General features: G+C 45.8%; 1 protein-coding gene across 1 annotated transcript in view; it reads left to right on the top strand.

Moving 5' to 3' along the window:
- PSMD10 (proteasome (prosome, macropain) 26S subunit, non-ATPase, 10) overlaps positions 1-18868 on the top strand; it is a 60899-nt gene that overhangs the window by 28785 nt on the left and 13246 nt on the right. The gene's annotated exons all lie outside the window — the stretch shown is intronic.

Genomic DNA, 18868 nt, shown 5'->3' with positions numbered 1-18868 from the left:
CAACATGTCAATAAGCTTTTTCATTCTCCTTCTTTATCACATGTGTACTTTTCTCCGACTAGTGGTGTGACTGTTCAGTTGAAATCATTTTGTGGGGTTTGAGCAACTGAGGGTTTTGTTAATAATAAACCTTTGAATCAGAGAAGCCCAGATTCTCCCAGTTTTGCCAGGGCCCGGCAGTATTTGCCTACATAAGTACTTCCAATGAGTACAAGAAAAGTATTTGCAGAGCTATTTAACAGTCAATCTGATTACCAGTGTTGGAGTCAGGCCTAATATAAATAAGGGATAATCTTTATTTCCTGTTAATGCTATCATTTCTTTTTAAAAATGAGCATGTGGAGATAATATGTTGTTAGTACATTTTCATTTTAAAGCATATTTCTCATACAGTTTTATACTGAATGATTACATTGGACTCATGATTGCCTTGAAATTTCCATATTGAACTCATCAATAAGATAACACACCAAAATAAAGATAAAATATAAGTTATCTTCTAAACTGGTTATAAAAGCTGTTTCATCTAGTTTTAATCCATGAAGTTGGATGCTACTAATACAAAATAACAAGGTGAATATTCTGATTTTTATTTAAACGTTAATACCTGATTTATATAGTGAAAAAGCAGTGGATGAAGGTTAGGACTTGAAGAACTAATTGCAACAACTTACAGTAGATTACTTTGTCCTTACTGGATGCAAAACGCCGTCTCTGAAGCTCATTAGGAACTGAAGGTGCTGAGCTTCTTGCTGGAGCCAGCTTTGCTTTCTTTATTCCATGTCATTTGACTGAGGCTAATTCAAAGCCCCAAGCTGCGGTGGCAGTCGATGATTCTGCGTACGCAGCCATGCGTGAGTGAGTAGCTGAAGGGATAACAGAGGGCAGCACTGCCTTTTAGATGTGCGCCTGTACCTAGGACCAAGACAATTAAAATGGTCGGTGACTTTTTTCATGCCTGATGATCCCGTCTTTTTAGTGGCTACCAAGGGTGGCCACCCTTTCCGTGGCAGGGGCCATGCTGCAGCTGGGGAAGCCCTTTTGGCAGGTGGGGCTCAGCATCTGGCCATGTGTGGTTGGAGGGGAGAGGTATGCCCAGGCTCTCCCTCATCTCTAAGGTGATGTGACAGTAGATTCTTCAGCGCAGAAGTGGCGAGTTACTGGTTGCGTCAGTTACTATTGGGATCAGGTTTATGGACTTAGGTGAATTTTATTCTGCTAGCTATTTCTGTGCATGGCAGATGCCTGAATAATCTCTGGGCAGATGTCAGGGTTTGATTATATTCTTATATGAGCTATGTCCAAAAGTTTTATAAAAGATGTCTTCCTTAGTTCTGCCTGTCAGCGCTTCACACAGCATTCCCACAGGGTGGGCAGTGCTTGCCTTTTAGTGACGGGAAGGACAAGACTTGAAACACTTAAATGTCTCATCCAAGGATGCACGGGTGACCCAGAGTCCAAAAAGGAATATGTACATTGAAAGGCTGAAATTAAAATTCAGGTTTCTTCCAAAACATGAAAAGCATTTAGATTCACCTTCACTAAAGAAGCATGGAGGGATTCCAGATGCACATGGGGAGTTCTCACTGGGTTTCCCTGGGTCAGCCTAAAATGGGACGTGCTGCTGTTTTCCAGTCGTTTAGCTGTGGATGAGCACAAATGATCTGGACATGAGCACAGTCTACAGACTCATTTCAGTGATTGCCTGTGGCAGCTCTGTAATACCCAGTCCAGAGCGTTGATCCTTTTGCAATGACAGCAATTTTAAAGAAGATGCAAAAAACGTTGCCACCTCGCACTGCTGGTCAGCATACACCTGCATGATCCTGTGTCTACCACAATATCAGTGTGTCCTCTAATTCCCTCTCATCTATCAACACTGAAGTCCTTTCTCTGGCACTTAAGGTACCCTCAGCTAATATATATTTTCTCCCTGTTATATTCACTTTTTGTAATTAAGTCCCTGAAAGATGACAGAACTACGTTCCTGGAGGGTGAAATGCTCAGTTTAACCAGAGAACAGGAGCCAATAACAACTTCTGCACTAATATGCGCCCATTTAAGCTTGGGACGCAGGGCTGAGATTACCAATTACGGAGCGGCTATATCTCGTAGCAAATGATTACAACTATCAATCCTGTTTTACAGAGGATATTGAACACCAGTAGCATTTATTTTTGACTATTACCGGCCTGGGGCTCATTTCACACCGTCAAACCAGAAGCGTGTACCCTAACGCTAATCTTCCAAGCCATTCAGGGTCATTCTCCTGTGAAGGTAATAGATGGTACCTGTCAGCTGCTGGTTTTGCTTCTAGCTCATTGCTACAAGAGCAGCATTGCCTGTTCAAATGTCACCTTAGGAAAAGAACTGAACACAGGAAGCAAAATGGGGTTTGGTTTGATGATGGTTAAGGTTAAGTTACAGTGGGACGATGAAGAAGCTCTTGCTTATGCTGCCAGCCCTTGGCTAAGAGGAGAGAACAGCCCAGAGTGCAGCAACGGCAGCAGTCACTTTTCCATGGGTGGAGCAAAGACTCTTATCTCGAGATAATACGGAAGGGGCCAGTACCAGGAACTGTATGTTAGCAGACTTTGTGACTCAAATTTGTGTACACTGAAACGTATTCAGAAATGTTCCCTTCCAAGCAACTCCCTTGTATTCACTCCATAAATAGGAGTGTCAGTCATTAAAAAAATGAAGCACAGAGGCACCCCAGAGAAAGGCAGCATCGCCCAGCCAAGCATTACTGTGATATTTAGGGGTTGCTTCTGTCGGCCTGAAACCTAATTAAAAAACTTCCTGTAGAATTCCATGTTTAACTTGACAAAGCTGAGCAGCACTTCAACCGCTTTGTCTTCCTGCAATATGCCAAAGATGTGATTGTTCAAAGACACCAAACCCAGCATAACATGATTTATAAAGCTCTCTACTTCAGTATCACATCTGATTGCTGGGGATGAAGAGAAGGGTGTAATTAAAGATTGAAACAAGTACAGTAAAAGAGCTGCTTTAAGCTTCTAAATCCATCATTAGGTTGACTTTCAAATGTACTTTACAGTTTGCTTGCTTATTGCACAGCTTCATTTGTTGTCTAAAAAATATTTATAAGCTTTTGCTGGAGTGTTTGCTGCCTAAAAGTTAATTCATGAACTCACTGTTATTTTCAAGCTCACAGAGAGTGAAAGTCTGTAAAGGTACCAATAATATAAAGTCTTCTGCGGAGAGCACCATGGCTTGTCACCTCAAAATAACTTGGTCAGAAATATACCTAATCCTCTGTATCCAATTCCCAAAACAGGCACAGCTTATTATCAAAAAGCACGATACCATTTCCTTATAAAGGTGCTGGCCGGGTCTTTTTTATATTGTCCCTTTTCTCACTCCAGGAAGAAATACTTTTTGCCTTTTAACCATTCAAAAGGGAGGGGCCCCTAGAGCAAACTCTTTATCCAACAGGCTTTCCTCTTGTTGTGCAGCACCAGCACTTTGGGCTGGGTTTGGTGAGCTCGTACTGGGGCTTTCTGACTTCCTTCATATGGTTCTCTGCTAGCCAGTGTCTCCAAGTGGGTTTCCTGGGCATGGCACAGCAGCGTGGACTCACGTGTCACATCTGGCCATACTGCCTTCGCAGGTCTGTGTCCTGAGGATGGCATAAAAGCTGTTGGGTCAGTGTATCCTCAGTGGTTTTGGCAGCCCTAAGCATGCCTCCTTTCTATCCTGCTTGCCAGTTAGCAACTTTATCCCCAGAGATAATCTTTGCCTTATTGTAAGTAGTGTTGTCATGGTTTAATCCCCAGCCAGCAACTAAGCACCACACAGCCGCTTGCTCACTCCTCCCCGCTCCCAGTGGGATGGGGAGGAGAATTGAAAAAAAGAAGTAAAACTTGTGGGTTGAAATAAGAACAGTTTAATAACTAAAGTAAAATAAAATATAAGAATATTATTAATAATAAAAATATAATATAATCATAAAAAGTAATTAAAAAAAAAAGAAAGAAACCCCAAGAAAAGACAAGTGATGCACAATGCAATTGCTCACCACTCGCTGACTGATGCCCAAGCAGCAATCTGCCTCTTTGTGGCCAACTCCCCCCCAGTTTATATACTGAGCATGATGCTCTATGGTATGGAATATCCGTTTATCTAGTTTGGGTCAGGTGTCCTGGCTATGCTTCCTCCCAGCTTCTTGTACACCTGCTCACTGGCAGAGCATGGGAAACTGAAAAATCCTTAACTTACTATAATTGCTACTTAGCAACAACTAAAACATCAGTGTGTTATCAACATTACACTAAATCTGAAACACACTGTCCTGGCTACTAAGAAGAAAGTTAACTCTATCCCAGCCCAAACCAGGACAAGTGTGTATTGCATTATGCTGAATCCCAGCTAGATCTCCCATGCTCTGCGGGGTTGGAGTAGCTCCTATTTTGACGTGTGACCTGTCAAGGCACATGTTGGCAATTCAGTAAGTGAGGCTGTGCTGAAGTCAGTAGCCCAGGGTGCAGCTAGGGGTGCTCATCAGTGCTTGAGGTTTTCAGTTTTCCCCTTAAACTTACTGAAATCCAGTGGACATGTATAGAGAGAGCCATTCAAGCATCCAGCATCATCTTTATCAGAGTAAGTGTGGATTGCAATATTCTGGCCCTGGCCTAGCTGGGGAGAGTCAGTCTGTCCTTGACGTGCCACTGGCAGTTTCGGGTGGATGTAAGCACTTTTCACTGCCTGTCAGGGACAGGTATGTTGTTGGGTGCAGACAGGCATCACCCCAAAGCTGGCTGCGCTCTGCCTCCTCACCAGCATGCTAAGGAGGAACACCTGGGGAGCACTTTGGCTATGTATGAATTTTTATTTTATAAATGAGCACTAGTAAGCCCAGGTTTATCAGTGCTGCTCTCCCAGTCGGTGGCTGTGACCAGCCGCATCCTTCCCACCACAACCTTGTGCTTCCCATTTCCCTGTTTCGGTACTACCCCCACTGGCATTTCCAGCACGATGCCATGATTTCTGTCCTACTCCTCAGAGAAGCTATGGGCTGTGCAAGACAGCTGGAGGCAGGACTTCATGGGAGAGGAAGGGGACTGAACTCCTTCCCCAACACAACGTCCCGTGGACCCATCCCAGTCATGTAACTCACCCCCCAACACCAAGGCTGCCTTCATCACGGTAATTGCTTTGCTGATGCTGCATACAATGGCTCATTTTGCTTATGGCAGGGGTTACCGTAAAATTACACACAGCTCTCCAGAGAAAGCCACCATCACACCGTCACTTGCTGGCCTCAGCTGTCTGTGGAGGAACACGTGTAAAGAGTCCTTTGTGGAGATAGAGTCTGAAAGTTTTCAGGAAAAATCAGATGCAACGTACCCTTCCATCTTTCTCCTCTTCCCAGCCAAGGAAAGGCAGCAGGCTGCAAACTTTCAGCGTGTTTTTGAATCCACTGTGAACAAGCAGATAGCCAAGCCAGACGCAATCCCAAATCAAACCTGTCTTTTCATCGAAGGAAAATAGCAGCATTGGCAAACACAGAACTTCCCCTGTGCAGACAACTGTTCCTCTTCAAAAAGGAACAAAAGAAAAGGAAACAAGCGTGGAGCTGTAACTGAAAAACAATTATAAGAAAAGCTTGGAAATGGAAATAAACAAACAGGCTTCCCGTAGGCTGGGGGCTTAATGATGCAGAGAGAAAGGTTGCCTGAGGAAAGCTAAGAAAATGTCCCCATCCTAGGTGATAACTGTGGAAGCCAAGAGAATTGTGTCTCCCTGTAAAAGCTGCAGAGGATAAATATTACCCAGCCACAAAAGTGCAGTCCCCGGCCACACACCCTAGTAGGCACACCGGCTGCGGCACTCGTGCACCCATCCTGTCCAGGGCTCTGCAGGGAACACCCTGGCCGCGCCAGGGATGCTGATCACAGAAGGATGGCAAACCTGGTGCAGAGGGTGGCTTTGGACCAGCTGTTGATGCATGTTTTAAATGTACCGCCTCTGGGGCTGGCAATGGCCTGGGCTGTTCTAACATTTTCCACATTTCTAGACTATTGCAGTTGGGGTAGCTTGGACGTTTTAGATTGCTCAAAAATGTGGCAGGCAGTTAATTCAGTGGGATTTTTTCAAGAGCATACAAGATGCTAGACCTCTGCCATCTGATCTGGCCTATTTGACAGACACAGAAGATGTAGGAAGTTTTCTTACCCTGTATCGGCTGTAGGAAGCTGATGCCTGCTGCAGTTGAAGGGATTTATTTGTGTGCAACACATTGCAATAGAACTGTAACACCTGCACCCACAGCAGTGTTTATTTAGTCATCCAAGTCCCATGTGAAATCCGTGCGAATGTAAGCACCTGGATAAATTTGTGGATCTGGCTCAGGCCTTTTGGGTAGATGGTAACACTCCCCTGTCTTCCCTGCCTTCCGTCCTGAGAAAAGCATAAAAAAGCAGAGAAGCAGCTGCTTGTGATGCTGCCCCAGACCTCCTGGGGATGCCGGTGTAGCATCCACTTATCCCGGGACTGGGCTGCCTTGGATTGTGCTGGACTAGGGTGATGGGAGTGCTAGAGAGAGTTTTGTTGCAGAAGCAGAGTGATGGTTTTGCAGCAGTTGTGGTGTTAGTATAAATGGTAAGTTTTATCCCCTCGCTTGGCGGGTGAGCTGTGCACCATGAGTGCCCTGGCTGATGCAGGCTAACGAATGACTTCCTAACAAAAAGCGCCACCATCAAAGAATACATTTATGCGCTGCGGATCAGGTGTCAAAATCAAAGCAAGCTCTCCGCTGCATGATAAATCACAATAAAATGGTTCTGTCTTTGTACAATTGCTATTCCCTTGAATTTGCATTGGCTGCATAACCTTTTCACGGCATATGATTAACTCTCGTTGTTATGTCTTTTTTTTTCTCCTTGTTCTTTTTCATGTAGTTTCAGAATTGAAGCTAATAAAGAAAAAAAAGATCAAAAATTCACAGTGGGGATCTGGGGATTAAACTGTCTATCAACCTTATCGGAGGCAAAGGTCTTTTTTCTAATCATCATTTGCATTTTCATAGGTGTGCTGGTTTTGGCTGGGATAAAGTTAATTTTCTTCACAGTTGCTAGGATGGGGCTATGGTTTGGATTTGTGCTGAAAACAGTGCTGATTGATAACACAGGGATGTTGTAGTTATTGCTGAGCAGTGCTCACACAGAGCCAAGGCCCTTTCTGTTCCTCACCCCACCCCACCAGCGAGGAGGCTGGGGGGGCACAAGGAGTTGCGGGGGGACACAGCCGGGACAGCTGACCCTGACTGGCCAAAGGGATATTCCAGACCATAGGACGTCATGCTCAGCATAGAAAGCTGGGGGAGAAGAAGGAAGGGGGGGATGTTCAGAGTGATGATGTTTGTCTCCCCAAGTAGCTGTTACACGTGCTGGAGCCCTGCTTTCCTGGAGATGGCTGAACCCCTGCCTGCCCATGGGAAGCGGGGAATGAATTCCTTGGTTTGCTTTGCTTCCACATGCGGCTTTTGCTTTACCTGTTAAACTGCCTTTATCTCAGCCCATGGGTTTTCTCACTTTTACTCTTCCGATTCTCTCCCCCATCCCACTGTGAGGGAGGGAGCGAGCGGCTGCGTGGGGCTGGGTTGCTGGCTGGGGTTAAACCACGACAATAGGTTAACAATTTCTGAAACTGTTAAGTGATATTGTTCCTTGAGTTTGGCAGCATTTGTTGTACTTGTCTAAAATGAAAAATGCTTTCAGCTTAAGAGTGCATATAACTGTATCATTTATATGATGCCTGCTTGCCTTAACAGGTATGATAATGTAATTTTAGGATTACTGTGCCAAATTAAAACCTGGCATAAAATTCATGCAATTGTGCTGAACTCTGTGCTTTCCACCTGCTTCTGCTGTCTCTGAAATGGAGGGTTAAAGCGGATAGATGTTAAAATGATGTTAGTGTTTGGTGCTTTTCAAACACACCAATTCATACTGTCAAATGAATACAAGGCAATCTCATTCTTTACTTTAAAAAACAGCTAGTTTTTAATTCTCATTGTTTCAAGGAAATGCTTGGACATAGACACCTCAGTGCTGACCTCAGCTGCTCCCTACTCCAAGTAGGGAGTAAGTGCTAAAATCTCTTCGCTTTTGGTGTGCTCCGGTTTAGGAAAGAGACTAAAGTAGCCTCTGGTGTCTGAGCATTGCTTTGCCCGCCCGAGTTTTACCTGGGTGCTAATCCCTTTCATTTTACTTCACATAACTGGTCCCCAGAGGGAACTGAAGTCTCTGGGAGAAGCTGTTCCCACGTCCAGGCTCTGCAACTTGGCTGCCCTCTGAAGGAGCCTAAATTCAGTGAGACTACATGGCCATTTTCTTGGGGAGGCGGAATAATAATTATATATGCCATTAATTATTAACTAATGGTCGTATAGCTCATTTTCCCTCGGCTGACTTTCTCCTGGCGTGCGTGCCGTGGGGTCCCCGGCGGTGGCTGGAGCCTGGCTCTGGCTGCCGGCAGCCGGCTTCCCACCGCTGCTCTGGCACCGGCTCCTCGAGGTGGGATGTGACGGGGTGTTTTCCTTGGGAGACTGCGGATTCCCCGAAGCTGGGCAATGCCTTGGAAATGGTGTGGTACGTTAAGGTGAGCAAGCTAACGTGAACTAAGAGCAACTGCTTGCTTAGTGCCTGGTTTTGATGAGACTTTTCCTTTTGATTCCCAGGAGCTTTGTACTGGGAGAAGGTTACTTGTTTAGTTGGCTTTAATTCTCAGAAAGAATAATACGATGCTTCCTGTCCTGCTTTGTTAATTATGTCATTAGAATTGTCTTAATTTTTTTAATTACACTGAGTATGACAGTGCAATGGTGTGATGTGATGAAGTTGTTGAGCAGAAGATCAGCTATCCTGATTAAAAAACAGTGCGGAAGACCATCTGAGATAAACCTAAGCACTTTTTTTGCCATGCCTTTGATTTGCTTGTGGCAGGCAACCAAAGTTATTCATCAACCGATCGGGACTCAGATCCTGTAGCCCAGCAGCTTTGTTACACACCACGTATTAGCAGTTCAAATTCTTTGGAAGCACTGGTTATCCTTCAGTGATCAAGTAAACAGTGAGTTTGGAAACAGGAGGGAAGTAATGGAAAATGAAACTGTCAGCAGCTGGTACATCACGGGTGCAGCTGGGAAAGCACTCAGATGACTTCATCTGAAGAACACCTGAATCTTAATAGTGTGTAGGGTGTAACCTTCGAAGAACAACTGTCTATTCCAGTTGTACACTGCAATTTGATTCAAATGAGCTGATAAAAGCAGTGGGGCAGCCTGGCCGGGCACAGTTACATCCCTGTCACGCCTTCACTCGTGGCAGCAGTGTTTTGCAGCTGTGCAAACGTGTCCCGCTGATGGAGAACCCACTGATACGTGACCAGTAGCTGTGGCACGCTGCACGCCAGCCCTTGCCCTGCAGCCCAGCTCCCTCGGACGAGGACCGTGCTCGGTTCGTGCTGCCTACAGCCAGTCTGCGCCCTGCACATTTGCTGCACGTGGCCACGTCCTCGCTCCCACGTCGCGGCTGGCTTGGCTTCCCCCGCGCCAGGCTGGTGGGGGCCGCAGAGCCCTGGGGACCCCGGGGTGCTGCACACCAACCCCTCTCCGTCAGGCACCTCCGCTCGCCCAGCTGGGCTCCTCCTCGCCTGTGCAACGTCAGAGCGCTCAACTTGCTGCAACAACCTTAATTTATAAACTACCCTGTAATTCCCAGGCTCTCACAAGGAAAAAGCAAAACGCCGCAGGCTTGTATGGGTGTCCCCAAAGAATCAAATTGCTTTGTAAACTTATCAGAAGTGCGGTGGGGCTCTTCTTCTCCCCAGACGCTGAGTACTGCTTCTGTGCCAGAGATGGTGTAAAACTCCTACTGGGTGGCCTTTTCTATAATGTTCAATAAGTAAAGTGATATGTTCTTGGAGCCTGTATGAAATGCTGAAAAGCTTCCAATTCTATAAGCAGATAGTCCCTGGGAAGACACAATGGCTTAAAACCCGGTTCAGGGACTTATCTCTCGGCACCACTGATGTGACTGGTATTGAATTAGTGTTAGCTTTTCATTCTGCAGGTTAATGTCATGTATCCAGCCGGGACTGTTCCATTTGGCATCTGTCACAGTCACTGTCTTTGCATCTCTAGAAAAAGCTGTTTTCGGTTCACTGTGATTTTGGGAGTCAGGTCACACCCCAGTTGACAACTGACCTGTAGCAGATGGGTTAGAGTGGTTGTACATGGCTAACAGTAATTGCATGTAATTAAAGTGCCTCCCTGGGACAGCAAGACCCTGACCTTGCAAATGATCATTTGCAGCCTTGATTTTAGTCCCACGGCATCAGTGAGACTGCTGCGGCGTTGAAGTCAGCCACGTGCGTGCGGCTGTGGGAGCGGGGCTGAGGTCGGGGGGAGAGGAGGACACCACCGAGCACACGGGCTGTAGAAAGCTGCTGTTTAGCCCCTGTGGTTCATCATGATAATACGTTGCATAGGGGAGACATTGACTGAAGGTGCACCAGGATTGTCAAATTTATCATGAACCGTGTAGTAATTAATGGTTTCCCCTAAATCCCTGCCTCTGGGTGTGATGGTGGTGAACAATGACATGAAAGGTCAGTTTATATTTGCTCTTTCTTTAAGGAAAGGGTGTTTCTATCTTTTTGGTTGCATGGAAACATCTTAAAATAGTTCCAAATATACCTTAAAAGGGCAAAAACCAGAAAGCAAACCAATTATGTACGTAATTTTTATTTTTTAAAAAGTGTGGCCCTACTGAAGCACACAGCTGCCATGAATATGTCATTATATGGCTTTAGAAAGGATTAAAAACTATCAGCAGCTTCTTGCAGTTTCGACTTTAAAGCCATCCAGGACAATGCCTTTTCCTGATTTTTCTCCTTCAATGTTGTATGAACAATAATACTAATAGTGATATAGTTGACAATTAGTTGATAATTTCTAGAAATAAATTTATTTGAGCAATATAATCTCTCTTGCCGTTCAAATATCATTCATAGGCTACTTGCATTTTTGCAAATGCTTCCTTTTTTGGAACACAAACTGAACAAAGGGATAAACATAAATGGTGTGGGAGTTCATCACAAGGGCTGGGTCTTGACAATTGAAGAGGACTTGTTTACTTGTGATTGAGGGCAAAATTCATGTGACATTTTTTATATGCCTTAAATGTGTTACCCCTCATTTTAGCAGCTTAATTTGCACTTCCAAAGAACATGCAGCAAATCTTTCCTGTTTTCTTAGAAAATGCTGGTTTTGTGATCTCATTCCTATAGACAAACTCATTTTGTGCAGTAGTCCCTCAAGACAAATACAGCAAAAGCAATACTTCCTCTAAGCAAGTATCAGCATAATGCTTTTAGGCATTTTTTTATATTTTAATATTACAAAGTTCTGGCAGAGTCCTGTTATATTCCATGCATGTTAAGTAAACAGCCTATTTAGATACCTTTTTTTGCAATACAAAAGCTTTGTGTACATTAGTGGCTTAAAACCTCATTGCACCCTTTTGAGACAGAAATACATGCAGGTGAGCGTTTCAGCCTCACTTGGTTTGGTGGAGGGAGCAAGGGAAGAACGGAAGGGATACCTGTTCTGTTGTAAGGGGACAGGAAAAAAAGTTCTCATTTTTTGTAATGAGAAATCATCTTCAAACTCATATTCCTTTCTCTTTTCTGAAGAATTATTCTTAAGAATTCTTTTTTCTGCTCTGACTGCTTATCAAGGCACTAAATAGCAAGTGCATTTTGTCCTTCAAAATTCTGGTTATAAGCAGTTTTGAAATGCATTTGTTTTGAGTAGGAGTTCTTGCACTGATGTCTGGCAGTTTAGTGGGACTTCTCTCAAGACAGACGTCTACTTATAGTACTTAAAATCTACTGGAAAAATGCAGACTTTTAGTTCGAAATGAGTATATCATTAAGGGTCTGATGCAAAGCCCAGTACAATCCATTAAAATGGCCTAAGTGAGAGAGTAGATGGAAGCATGTATACTGGTAAAGAACCCATCCTGAAAGTATCAGCTTTCACAACATACAAAGTCTGTGCCCATTTCTGGGGAAGTTAGTCCTTAGGATGTTGTGTGAGTTCAAACTGGGGATGATGCACAGACATAGCCGAAATTTTGAATTTTGCCTGCAGTATATTTATTCTGAAATAGATTATGTCACATATGCATGTTATAGGGGGCAAAAAAAGAAATTACGGAGCTGACCATGTGCAGTGCTAATTGTGACAAGGAGTTTTGTGGACCTGAAATGTTTGTGTGCCGAGCCTTGTGCTGGACCAGAACGCGGTTTCATATTGCTAAGCGGCACTTCTGCTTAGTTTTCCTATTTTACATGACAGATCCCTGAACAAACCCAGCCTCTGCTTATCTCACAGGTCGGAGGGTGGGTTGGAAAGGCCTGGCTCTCTGGGGTGCTGGTCCCTGCCCTGGCCGAGCTTTCCCACAGAGAAATGCAACGGGCTGTGCAGCGCTGGTGGTAAAACAGCATCTGTGGGGAAGGTTGTGCCATTGTAGGTAATTCTGTCCTGCACTTTTATTCACTGGAGTTTGTTCTCTTGCAGGCTAATGTAACTGCAGATATTCTCATTAAGCTGAGAAATATCTACTCCTTTTTTTGTATCTTGCAAACGGCTTCGCCTCTGTCTTATCTTTCCTTGTGTGGTACCACGCTGCAGTGTAGCGTTTACCTAGGACACCCTGTCAGACCCAAAGAGAAATCCAGTTTTAAAATGCGATTTGGACTGCAAGAGGGCAGCAAACTCACTAATATTTCAAAGAAACCTCTGTATGAAAGATTCATTGTTTGCTTGTTTTTAAAGGCGTGCCAGGATGTGTTCCCAACAGGAGAGACTGTATTATTTCCTCTTACAACATAGTGCATTTTTAAAGCCAGTTAGCAGCAAACATGTATTTCTGATGGCTTCCTGCTGATGTGAAGGGAGCATGCAGAGCATCCAGAGGGCAAGGATGGGACAGTGTGTGGAAGGGATGTCAGGCACTGTCACTTAACCATCAACAGCACATTTCTGAAATGTCTGAAAATGGTAAACCTTTGCTAATTGCCTCTCTTTGTGATGTTACCTTCTGCTCCATGTTGTCTTCTGCTGTAAGCTGGGTTACTGCATGTCTTGGAAGCCAGACAACAGATTTCTCAGGATGTTTTTTGCCATAGGCACCACATGTCTAGCCTAAACCCTCAGTTCAGCACAGCAAACCTGGAGCAACAGTAGTGGTAACAGCAGCTGCATAGGGTTTCCTTTTCTGTGATGGTTTCACTCTGTTGTAGCACTGCCTTCAACCTAAACACGTGAAGCCACAAATATATCTATTGCAACCAGAGCAGTATGTATCAGTATACAATCAATGCTGTTTTATCTCATGCACGTGTAAACTCTCACCTGTTTCCTCTACTAACACTGATCCATACCAGTCTTGCCACATGGTTGGAGGTCTCGGGCTTGTAGGTCTGTTTTCCAGAAGGATTTTCCTTGTGCCCGCCAGGTTTTGCGTGGTTACTTGGCTTTCCGGCCCCTGGAATGAAATAAGCCTTAAAACCCACCGGTGGTCTCAAAGGAGTCTGGTTTGGGATCAGATTCCGCTTACCTCATTGAGAAGCGGGACTCCCTGGCCATATTGTTTCAGTTCCTTACATAGTGGGTGAAAGAAGATGAGGCACCTCAGGAAGGAGGTCCACGCTCTTCCTCACCTATTGTAGGGTGGGGTGATTCATCTCTACAGGTGCCTGTGTTCCTCCATTTCTACAGGGAAACCTCACCTCTAGTAACCAGCTCTTCTCACTACAGGTGTGAGTCTGGACCTTGCCCCAGTAACTGGGCGCAGACTCAAGCCCCTCCTGTCGCTCAGGCCATGGGCGGCTGCGTGCACTTTGCCATCCCACTCTGTCACTGGTAGCCAGAATGAACATGGCCCTATGAAAATTGATGGCTTTGCTGTAAGCAATTAGTAACATCTTTCCCATGACTTGGACCACATGATTTGTAAGCCTCTCAGAAAGCTCTCTGAAACATGAGCCAATTTCTCTTTTAAAACTGTTATTAAAAAAAATAATCTTACAATGCTAGCAGTGCTGAGCAAGATAGTATCAAAAATCTTTTGTAGTTCTCACTGCCAACCAATACAGATTTATACCTTACAGTGGAAAGGACATAGAGCCTCAGTTTTTGATTAAAACAGCTCAGCTTTTCATCAGTAAAAATTGAGGTCCACAGTGCCAAATAAAATAAGGCCGGGTTCTTAGCTGGTTTAAACTGGATGAGCTCCATGTAGCTTCAGTCGACCTGCACTGAATTTTACTTGCTGGATTTTGGCTGTTACATGACTTTCCTACTGTAACAAAGTAAGACATACAGCAGCATTCCAAGGGATGCATCTGAAAAGACACATTGCTATTCCGCACCTGTTCAGTCCTAGATTCACAGTTCCTACAGATGCGAGTAGGATCATGCTCATACACAGATTTACCAGGGATTTTTTCTCCTTTGGAGTCTGCATTTATGTTTATAGCTTGCTGCTGGAGCATTTGCACTAACGGACGGGATTTTTATCTGTTTCTTTATTCTGGCATGCTGTAGACTAAAATTTTAACACCCAGTAAACAAAACTGAGAGGCAGTTTGTTCTCAGTATAATATTTTTGTGACAAGACAGTGAGAAGTAAATGGCATCTACAAGCACCATGTTCTTCCCTTGGTGCTCCTAGTAATTTTAGGACTGCAGTTATGTAGCTGAGGAGGAAAGTTACAGAGACCCACTGGGGCAGCAAAAAATTGAATGAAAACCCCCAATGAAAGAGTTGCTCATGATTTTGTCATCCTTCCACATTTAGGTTCCTCTAACACTGGGCAGAATCATGAAGAAATGCCAAGAGCATTAATCACACTGCTATATACTTTTCAGCTATCTTTTGGCAGCCTTTTGAAAGTCACAGCTAAAAATACTGAAAAGACTCTAGGCTTAATGGGATTTGAGTTAAGAAAAAAGATAACATAGAAAGAAAAAGACTGAGAACAATGAGTTGTGTTATGGCGTTGTGTTATGGGTGTACTTACTGAGGTCCCAGTGTAGGCGAGATAACAAAAGGACTGTTCATCTGAATTAAAGGTGCACCTAATCTAAAGAGGAGTCATCCGCTGTAGTCTGAAAAGTTGTGTGGGTTTTGAGGCTTTTCTCCCTTACTGGAATACCAATGAACAAACCTTTGTGTTGTGGGTTGACCTTGGCTGGACACCAGGTGCCCACCAAGCCTCTCTGTCACTCCTTTCCTCAGCTGGACGGGAGGGAGAAAATAAGATGGAAGAGAACTCGTGGGTCAAGATAAAGGCAGTTTAATAAAGCAAAAGCAAAGGCCACGTGCGGAAGCAAAAGAAAACAAAATGTTTTATTCTTTACTTCCCATCAGCAGGCGATGTCCAGCCACTTCCCGGGAAGCAGGGCTTCAGTACACATAGCGGTTGCACTGGAAGACAAATGTCATAATAACGAATGCCCCCCCCTTCCTCCTCCTTTCTCTGAGCTTTTATTGCCGAGCAGATCCATATGGTGTGGAATACCCCTTTGGTCAGTTGGGGTCAGCTGTCCTGGCTGTGTCCCCCCCCGAGACCGAGACCTTGCCCACCCCCAGCCTGCTGGTGAGGGGGGACTGTTGGAGAGACAGCCTTGATGCTGTGGAGCACTGCTCAGCAGCAGCCAGGACACTGCTGGGTTAGCAACACCTTTCCAGCTACCGATACACAGCACAGCGCTAGGAGGGCTGCTAGGGGGAAAGTTAATTCCATCCCGGCCAGATCCAATACATTTTGCTACTTCAATCACGGGCACAAGGGGAGGAAGTGCCCCCAGAGACAGATCCCTGGCAGAGCCGTAACGCCCAAGGGTTATTGCAGAAGCACTGGTGTTTTGGGGCAAATCCAAGGCTGTTTTAAAACCTACCGAGGGCTTAAACAGCCCCAAGTCCCCTCTTCTCCCTGCTTTCCCATCTGGGCTGGGTGGTCCAGGGCAGTGGGGAATCCTTGACCAGACCCACAGAGCGAGAGACACTGGTCCAGCTCAAGGATGTCTGGTCTCCTTTCTCAAGCACGGAGGTTTAGGCACTTGGCCAATATTATCCTTAATACAAATCATCAGGGCTGCACATGGGCCGTAAGCAAAGTGCCAGCTGATCACAAGAGATGCTCAGTGACTTGTAAGGGCAGGCAGCAGTCAGCATCTCCCAGACTCAGAACACCTCCCAGTATTTTAAGCTTAATAGCCCAAACCTTAGACTGGAATCAGTAGTTCATTTTAGGACACAGACCATAAAGCTTAAATAGAGATCAGCAAGTAAATCCCAATTTTTTCCCACCTCTGCCTACTATTCTAGTGTTTTACATGGCTTCTGCCAGTAGTTCTCATGAAGACATTGAAAGTTGAGAAAAGTATATGAGTAGCTGGCTGCAGTAACAAAATGTATTTCTTCACTGATTTTACGGGCTGTTGTATATTTGTCCCCATGTGACTGTATTTACTCCCTTCCAAGTCATGTTTTTCTCTATCACTGAACAGGACTGGCCAGAAATAAAACCTTTACTAAGCTGTTGTTCTTCCTCCATTTGATGCAGAAGCATTGACTCCCCAGCACCCAGAAATTCAAACTCGTAGTGGTGTTTGGACACTTTGTATGTCTATCACTTCTGAAGTTTACTGCATGCTGTAGGGTTGTTATTTTACACCTGTTAGTAGGCATAGGCTATAATGGTCTGGGTTTGAGGTACCTGGATAAAAATGTGAAAGCACAGGCTGTAAATCCAAGCAATATTGTACTCTATTGAATCCTCATATCAAAATTCTTCCCGCAGTTGCAGAATCCAGTTTGCACTGATTAATTTGATGCTGAAGCCCCAAAATGGATTCTGAGCTTCCAAGCCAAGCTACAGTAATAACACAGTGCTCTTACTGATCTCAACAGGCTTTAGTCTTATTGCTATTGACTGGAGCTGAGATACAGAAAAGTTAAGTGATTTCTATGGCACTATATGAAGTTAATGGTAGGGTCAGGAGTAAGACTCTGGCTATTTGCCTTCAAGGCCGGTGCTCCATTTTATAGCCTAAAGGCACCACTGGAAAGAGTAAGGCAAGGAGCTGAAGGCCATCAGCAGAGCTGTCTCTTTTTCCTCAGTTCTCAGTTTACCTGAGCTGGAAATGCACAGCTGCCACTAAACTTATCTCAGCTAATAGAGATCATTAGAGTGATTCTCGTTTACTGCAGCTGGAAATCAGCATTTACAGTGGGAAAGCAAATACTCCAATCCAAACATTGCCATGTCCTGAAGTCTTAATGTCCCTCTTTTCAAAAGAATCCTTCAGTCCCGTTGCATAGAGGCTCAGGGTTGCAGGGGCACTTGAAGATTGCCCGGGAGCAGCACATCGTTGGGCAGATCAAAGGGTTTTGTCTCAGGCTGGAACCTGTGAGCGGGTCAGTGGTGCTGCTGGGGACAAATCGGACTTCGGGGCAAGGTGCTTCTCTTTGTGTCCTTCGTCTCCCCATTTTTTAAATAGGGACGGTCATGTAAAAGAGTTTGTGTGTAGCAGGCAAACGCTTATCAGAAACTGAGTGCCCGTGTGAAGGTGTGACTAGTCTCGCTTCAGCCTTATCTGCTGTAGAAGATGAGAACTGCGGGAGCTGGCGTGCCTGCAGCCGGTGAGGACAGCGTGTACTGCAAATAGCTGCGTGTTGCTCTCAGTGCCCTTTTCTCGCCTGGGTGCTAAATCCTTTGAGGGCTGCACTGTTTTTTTTTTCCTAACGTAGCACCGGCACATTGTAGACTACCATGGCCCAAACCAGCAAGGTAGGTGCATTCCCCAGGTCTCCTGGAGCCTTTTGATTCCTCCTCCCTGCCTAAGATCTGTTGCCGTACCTTGTGTCTGTCTTCTTGGTGGCTGTGCCTTGATGTGAGGGGACGGAGACCGGGGGGCACTGAGGGGGGTGGAGGGCAGCGTCATGGGTCTGCGTTAGGTTGAAGAGGTCAACAGCGGGGATGTAGGAATCCCAATAAACTGGAATTGCTGGGAATGTACCTTCAAATCCTAACTCGGAGCTTAATTTTTGCCGGGTCGGGTTTGAAGAGGGCCTCGGGGGGTGCGTTGGCTCTTCATTATCTGCCCGAGTTGAAGACTGGAATACCCCTCGTCCCCCAGCATCCCTCTCCATCACCCCTCGGGCACCGACCGAGGGGAGAGGGACGGGTTTTGTTTCAGAAGCGGGCAACTCCGCCATCCCGAGAGGAGACGTCTGGGAGCCATGAGCAGGCTGGTGGCTACCGAGTCGCTGCGTGGTGCGGCTGCGGGGCTGCTCCGTGCCATAGGGCTGCCTCACGCAGAGAGCTCGGGCTAAGGCGGGCGGCGTTGCTGCCTACACCTGCTCTCCTAATGCTTTACACCGCTCCTAACGCCTTACACCGCTCCCAATGCCTTACACCTCTCTTAATGCCTTACACCTCTCTTAATGCCTTGCCTTTCTGAGGCGGGTCCTGTCCTGGCCGTGCCAAGGGTGGGACTAGTTACCTCGTCTTTACAAGCCCCCAAATATAAGCAAAACTGAAAGGATCCCCAACCCCAGCCTACCTCCCCCGCCCACCCCGGTTCCTTGCTCTCACCGCTCCGAACTCCGGGCCGGGTTTTCCGCGGTGCTGCCGCCCGGGACAGGCACGGCCCCGCCCCCGAAGGGGATAGCCCCGCCTCCGGGGCATAGCCCCGCCCCGCCCGGCCGCCCCACGCCGCCGAGGGCAGGTAAGGGCCGACGGGGATCGCCCGGTCCCGGTCCCG

This window comes from Haliaeetus leucocephalus, unplaced genomic scaffold, assembly GCF_000737465.1.
Source record: "Haliaeetus leucocephalus isolate CR32 unplaced genomic scaffold, Haliaeetus_leucocephalus-4.0 Scaffold262, whole genome shotgun sequence".
In the NCBI taxonomy this organism is placed as follows: domain Eukaryota; kingdom Metazoa; phylum Chordata; class Aves; order Accipitriformes; family Accipitridae; genus Haliaeetus; species Haliaeetus leucocephalus.
Note: the sequence above shows the minus strand (reverse complement) of the source record. Positions and strands in the feature narration are given on the sequence as shown.